Below are 7,500 nucleotides of genomic sequence, written 5' to 3'. Positions count from 1 at the left end.
AATCCCGGCGGCTCAGGCCTGTCGTCCCAGCACTTCGGGAGGCCCGGGAAGGCGGATCCTTTGAGGTCAGGGGTTCGATACCAGCGTGGCCAACACGGAGAAACCCCGCGTCTACAAAAAATAGAAATATCAGCCGGCCGTGGCGGTGCGCGCCTGTAATCCCAGCTACCGAAGAAGAATCACTGGAAGCCGGGAAGCAGAGGTTTCAGTGAGCCGAGAGAGCGCCACTGCACCGCAGCCTCGGTGACCGAGCGAGAGAGACTCAGTCCGAAAAAAAGAAAAGAAGAAAAAAAAAAAAAGAACAGGCCCAAATGCTGCACTGTCAGTGAACGTTAGTGTTTCGGGTGTTTCGTTTTATCTCTGTCTCTCTCTCTCTCTCTGTCTCTCTCTGTCTCTCTCTCTCTCTCTCTCTCTCTCTCTCTCTCTCTCTCAATCTCTCAATCTCTCTCTCTCTCTCTCTCTCTCTCTCTCTCTCTCCTCTCTCCTCTCTCCTCTCTCCTCTCTCCTCTCTCCTCTCTCCTCTCTCCTCCTCTCCTCCTCTCCTCCTCTCCCCTCTCCCCTCTAACTTTTATTTCTTGTTCGAAGACACATGTGCAAGAGTGTTATGTCATAGGTAAACTTAAACTTGTGACGGGGTGGGGGGGGGGGTTCAGTGTTCAGTGTGCAGATGATTTCATCACCCGGATACTCAGCGCCGTGTCCGGTAGTTTTCGTGTTTTGTTTTTTTCCCGAAGCTGTCTCTCCTTCCACCCCTCCTCCCTGAAGTAGGCTCCCGCGTCTCCGGTCCCCCTCGTTCTGCCCACGCAAGAACTCTCATCTATGAGTTCCCAGTTGTAGATGAGAACAGGTGGTATTTAGCCGACGGTTGTTTTCATCTTTGGTGGTGGTGGTGGTGAAATAGGCATGACACTAAATGGACCCTTAGGACGCTCCCCTCCGTCCCCACCCCGCACCCCCTCCCCCCCCCACACCCCCTCATTCCCGCACCCCCTCCTCCAACGCAAGAAAGGAAGAAAGACAGAAATGAAAGTAAGAGGTGAGCCTGCAAGGTGGCGGAGGCTGGGGATCTCAAAGGGTGAGCAAGCGATGGGGGCCCGGGGATGTCTCGGCCGAGGTATCCAAAATAGGGGACCCACTTTCCAGCCCCAGCACACCCAGGAATCCTCAGCCGCAGCCAGCCTCTGGGTGGGGTTGCGCCTGTCAAAGCTTCTAAATGGAGAGAAGCCCAAGGCTATGGAAGGCATCAGCTCCAACTCCAGGAAGGGAATAGGGCTCTGTGCATATGAATGGGGCTTCAGAAGGCGGTGCCGCGGCTTCCAAAGCGATGCGCCTCGCCTCTCCTCGCCCAGAGCGAGACTCCGTCTGAAAAGAAATACACAAATCAATACTAAAAGAATTCATCCATCCATAAATAAGAAAGAAAGAAAGGAAGAAAGAAAGGAAGAAAGAAAGAAAGAAAGAAAGGAAGAAGAAAGAAAGAAAGAAAGAGAGAGAGAGAGAGAGAGAGAGAGAGAGAGAGAGAAGAAAGAAAGAAAGAAAGAAAGAAAGAAAGAAAGAAAGAAAGAAAGAAAGAAAGAAAGAAAGAAAGAAAAGAAAAGAAAGAAAGAAAGAAAGAAAGAAAGAAAGAAAGAAAGAAAGAATCAGTCCAGCGGTCGTGGTCGTGAATCACTCCCCGGAGTCCAGGCGCAGTGGCTCACGCCCGTCACGCCAGCACTCTGAGACGCCGGGTCAGGAGGGTGGCAACAAAACGAGGAGACCCCGTCCGTGGAAAAACATTGAAAAATGAAGGCCGGGCGCGGTGGCTCACGCCCGTCATCCCAGCACTTCGGGAGGCCGGGAAGGGCGGATCGATCACCCGAGGTCGGGAGTTCGAGTCCAGCCCGAGCCACACGGAGAAGCCCCGCCTCCACGAAAAATACCACATCAGCCAGACGTGGCGGCGCCCGCCCGCCATCCCAGCTACTCGGGAGGCCGACGCGGGAGAATCGCTCGAACCCGGGAGGCAGAGGTTGCGGCGAGCCAAGATCGCGCCACCGCACCGCAGTCTAGGCAACCAGAGCGAAACTCTGTCTCGGGGTGGGGGGGAAAAAAAAACGGTCCGGGGACAGTGGCGCGTGCCCGTGGTCCCGGGTACCGTACTCTGGAGGCTGAGGCGGAAGGATCGCTCGAGTGCAGGAACGTCCACGCTGCAGTGAGTGAGCTACGACGGCACCACTGCCGGGGTGACAGAGTGAGATGCCGTCTCTAAATCAATCAGTCCATCAGATCACCGGGAGGCGCTCCCCGTGTCTCACTCTCAAAGGGTGTCTCTTTAGGCCAAGCACGCACGGTGCCTCACGCCAGTCATCCCAGCACTTTGGGAGGCCGAGGCGGGAGGAAAGAAGGAAGGGAGGAAGGGAGTAAGGGAGGAAAGAAGAAAGGCAGGAAGGCAGTAAGGCATGAAAGAAAGAGGGGAAGAAGGAAAGGAAAAAGAAGAAAGAAAGAAAGAAGAAAAGAGAAGGGAAGAAAAGAAAGGAAAACGGGGAGGGGGCCTATGTCCTCGACCGGTGACCGCCCAGGATACAGCGGGTCACGGCCGACCGACCGAAGCCTCGACCCGCGGGGCCTCAAGCGATCTTCTCCTCATCGCAGCCTCTCAGCCGCGACGACAGGCGGCCATCACCAGGCACAAGTCACCTTCTAATAATATTACGATTCTATCGAGACAGGGTCTCGCTGCGTCATCCAGGCCGGATCGCCGTGGCACGATCTCAGCTCATCGCCACCTCGGCCTCCCCGGTCGGAGCCACTCGCCCGCCCCAGTCTCCCGAGCAGTCGTGATCCCAAGCCCAGGCCACCAGGCCCGGCTCACCGTTCTATTTTTCAGAGAGACGGGGTTTCGCCGCGTCGGCCAGCGCGGTCGGTCTGGAACTCCCGGCCTGAAGCGATCCAGCCGCCTCGGCCTCCCAAAGTGCCGGAGTGACAGGCGTGAGCTACCGTGCCCGGCCCAGACCGTCTCGTTCATACATCATAGAGAAGGGGTTTCGTCAGCCGACGGGTGGAGGGCGGGGTGAGTTTCACTCAGCCTGCGTACCGGGGAAAGGGTAAGTGAGTGTGCTTTGTGAACTAGATACGGAAATCGTGTGTGTGTGTGTGACAGAGAGAGAGAGAGAGAGAGAGAGAGAGAGAGAGAGAGAGACCGACGAATCCCACCATGAGGACCCGGAAACGGTGTCCGATTTGGGTCCCCGTGTAGTCACCTGTCTGTGTGTAGGTGACTGAGGATTCCACAAATGAAGGTCAGCAGTATCTATGGAGCTGTTTCTCCCTCTCATGCGTCTCATCCGTGTGGTGGAGAAAGGGGAGAAAAGTGGTCGTGACGGGAAGTCGTCTTCACGCCCGAGGAAGCCGAAGGCAGGCCGAGGGGAAGGAGGGCATCCCACGTGACAGCTCCACCCCCGCGCACCCTTTCCAACGCCGGGGCCGCCGGTCCACCCTGTACGACAACCCACCCCCAAGAACAGCACGGTCCGGAGCGGTCCAGTCTCATCCCATCCGGCCAACCCGGGGCATCCGGCGGAAGTGTTCGCCGGAGGGTCGGAAAGCAGCGTCCACGCGGTTCCCCCGGGGTCTCCCGGCAAAGGCCAGCCGGGGGAGGGTAGCGGGACGTGACGGGGGCTGGGGGCACGCGCCTCAGAGCTCCCCGGAAGGCGGCAGGTAGCCGGCGGGGGACGCCGAGCCAGAGACGTCCGGCGGGATCTAGATCCGGAAGCCGCGTCGGTCCTCTCCCACAGCTCTCCTACGGAAAACGCCACGGCGGCGGCGGCGGGAGCCTCGGCCGGGGGAGAAGCGGGGACAAGGGGGAGAGGGAAGGAGGCCCTCGGGAGGATTCAGCCACGAAAACCCACTCAGCCAAGCTCCCTCCGTCTCTCGGGGTCCAAGGGACACCCCGGGAGACGGCAAGAGACACGTTCACTCCGTGCTTTTCACCTCCGTCTTTATTTTTTTCATCTTTTCCATTTTACAAGAGGTGCGCATCTCAACAACCAGACGGTGGGTGTGAGGGGAGAAGCGTCAAGGGCAGGAGTTGGAGACCAGCGTGAGCAACTGAGCAACACAAGTAGGAGAGCCCAGCTGAAAGAGATGAAAAAGGAGGAGGAGGAGGAGGACGAGGCCGAGGAGGACGAGGAGGACAGGGGGAGTGGGTGGGGGGAGGAGAAGGAAAGAAAAGAAAAGAAAAAAAGAAAAAGAAAAAGAAAAGCAACCACCAAGAAAGTTAAAATCGTCCAACGGTCGGAAGCTCAAGACCAGGCTGACCAAGACGGAGAAACCCCATCCGTACTAAAAATATAAAAGTCAGCCGGGCACGATGGCGCTTCACCGTCATTCCAGCTCCTCAGGAAGGCCAAGGCAGGAGGATCACTCGAACCCGGGAGGCGGAGGTCGCAGCGAGCCGAGATCACGCCATCGTAGTCCACCCTGGGCGACAAGAGTGAAACTCCGTCTGGAGGGGGAGGGGGAGGGGGAGGGGGAGGGGGAGGGGGAGGGGGAGGGGGAGGGGGAGGGGAGAGATCGGTGAGACGCGTCTCAAAATTTTATCTGTTCGCATTCCGCGTGCGTAAAACGGAAAGAACCGACCCACGAGAAATACGACCAGAGCGTACCGTGCCCACGCGTGTCATCCCAGCACTCCGGGAGGCCGACGTGGAAGGATGGCCGGAGCGTAGACGTTTGAGATCACCTCGACGTGTGAGACGACACCTGCAATAATAATAATCATAGAAGTTTAAAAAGCGATCACGTGTGCCCAGAGCGTGGACAACAAAGCGAGAGCACACCCGTACTAAAAAGAAGACGATTGACAGACAGACAGGCAAGCAGGCAGGCAGGCAGGCAGGCAGGCAGGCAGGCAGGGAACTATAGAATGAGCCAGGTGCAGCGTCTCACGCCTGTCACAGCAGCAGCGCGGGCGGCCGAGGCAGGCAGGCGGATCGCTCGAGAACAGGAGTCCGAGACCAGCCCGGGCCACACGACAGAACCCCAGACCCCATCTCACTCACATCCACACATCCACAGATACCTGCCTCCCTACCTACGGAAAACGTGAGACATGAGGAAGAACATAAAAGTCACCCGGTGTGGTGGTGCACACCCGTAGTCCCAGGGAACGGGGACGGGAGGGATGAGACGCGGGACGGCCGCTCGGTCGGACGGTCGGTCGAAATCGTCGAGGCTGGGGTGATCCCGGGCGACGGAGGCAGAGGAAGACCCCGCCGGGAAGGCAGGGAAGGAAGGAAACCAATGAAACAAGCAAGCAAACGATGAACATGACAATGACCTAGAATAACCCATGAGAATAAAGAAGCAAATAAGAGGGTACGAATAAAGCTAAAAGGTAAGGTAATGAAGATGACAATCCACCGTTTTCTCTCCAGCCCAGCCCAGCCCAGGTGGAGTGGAGGCGCGCGATCACAGCCCACGTTCGCCTCTGCCTCCCGGGCTTAAGAGATCCCTGTAGTCCCATCCCAGCTACTTGGGAGCCTGAGGTCACCAGAGCCCAGAGTGAGAAGATCAGGCAGGCCCCAAAAGAAAAGAAAATAAATACACGAACATTGTTAATCCATAATAAAGGAAGGATATACATATACGGGTATATGTAAATGACATGGGTTTTTACGTCATACACGTTCATCCATTAAAATTAACATCTATCCTATACACATGTGTGAATGATGGAAATGTCTAGTTTTATCACTAGATTATTTTCGTCGGTGTAGGTACGTGTCCGTGTGTCCATATCTACGTGTCTATCTATCTAGATAGATATACGTATGCTCACACACAGCAGCGTGCAGAAAAGAAGATTGAAAACAAGAAGGAATCGGCCGGGCGCGGTGGCCGACACCCGTACTCCCGGCACGCTTTGGGAGGCGGAGGCGGGGGAGGGGGAGGGGGAGGGGTGGGGGGAATCGCTAGGTCAGGAGTTCGAGACCAGCCCGGCCAATACGGTGAAATTCCGTCTTCGCTCAAAATACAAAAACTGCTGTTCGCTTGAGAGCCCTGGAGGCAGCGGCGGCGCCGAGCCGAGGAGGCACCACCGCGCTCCAGCTCCAGCCTGGGCGACAGAGCGAGATTCCGTCTCCAGAAAGAAGGAAGAAGGAAAGAATGGGGGCGGCGGGGGAAACACACACACACACACACACACACACACACACACACACACACACACACACACACACACACACACACGACCAAAAAAAAACAAGAGGGAGTATTACTGGCCGACGGCAACAGCGACTCCCTCCCTCTTAAAAGTCCCGCGGACGCAAACTCCAAATGGGGCAGAGAAAAATGTAGGAGAGGGAGTTCCGCGTGGTCCCAGCTCCACCGAAGGCCGAGGCCGGTGAAGGGCACCCGCGCGTGAACGGGGATCGGCGCCCTCGCAGCGATCCACCGCAGCCCGCGGAGGGAACGGCCAGCGGCCGGCCTGCCGGTCGACCCGGGACACGGCGGGCCGCCTGCCGAGTCCGGGGCTCGCGGGCGGCCGCCGATCGACCCCGGAGGTCCGAAACAGGAGCGGCCGCCAGCCGAGGTCGCCCGTGTGTGGGGACGCCCCGGGCCTCGCCGCCGCCCGCTTCCCGCCACCCTCGGAGGAAAGAGGGGGAAGGACGCGCGAGGGCCGGGACCCCGGGTGGGCGACCCCCTGGCCCGGGCGGCCACCCCCGGGACGGGGGCCGGCGGGCCACGGACCCGGCTCGGCGCGGCCGCCTCCGCGGCTCCCACCCACGCTCCCCGAGCTCCGTCCCAGCCCGGAGCGGACGAGCCGCCCCGGCGGGGAACGGGGAGGAGGCGGGAGCCGAAGAAGCGGGGCGCGCCGACCGGGGACGCGCGCCCGCCCCCCCACAGCCCCGCCCCGCCCCGCCCGTGGTCGGCGGGGAGGGAGGAAGACGAACGGACGGACCGACGGCGCCGGACGCGCACGCCCCGCCGGGCCCCGAGACCAGGCAGGCCCAAAAAGAAAAGAAAATAAACGAAAATCGTTAATAAATAAGAAACAAACGAAAGAAGGAAGGAAGGAAGGAAGGAAATACATATACAGGTATATGTAAATGAAATGGGATTTTATGTCATACATGTTCATACATGCACATCTATAATATAAGCATGTCTTAATTATGGAAATATATAGTTTTATCAGTAGATATTTTTGTCGGTGTATGTATATATGTATGTATGTACATATCTGTCTCTATCTACATCTATAGGTATAGATATCTCTCTCTCTCTCTATATAGATATATCTTATACCTATAGACACATATACGTATGTTCACACACCGCAGCGTGCAGAAAAGATTGAAAAAAAGAAGGAATCGGCCAGGCGCGGTGGCTGAGGCCCGTACTCCCGGCACGGTTTGGGAGGCCAAGGCGGTGGGGGGGGGGGGGGGTGGATCGCTAGGTCAGGAGTTCGAGACCAGCCAGGACAATATGGTGAAATTCCGTCTTTGCTCAAAATACAAA

The sequence above is a fragment of the Pongo abelii genome, chromosome 15 (genome assembly GCF_028885655.2).
Source record: "Pongo abelii isolate AG06213 chromosome 15, NHGRI_mPonAbe1-v2.0_pri, whole genome shotgun sequence".
NCBI classification, from domain to species: domain Eukaryota; kingdom Metazoa; phylum Chordata; class Mammalia; order Primates; family Hominidae; genus Pongo; species Pongo abelii.
Note: the sequence above shows the minus strand (reverse complement) of the source record.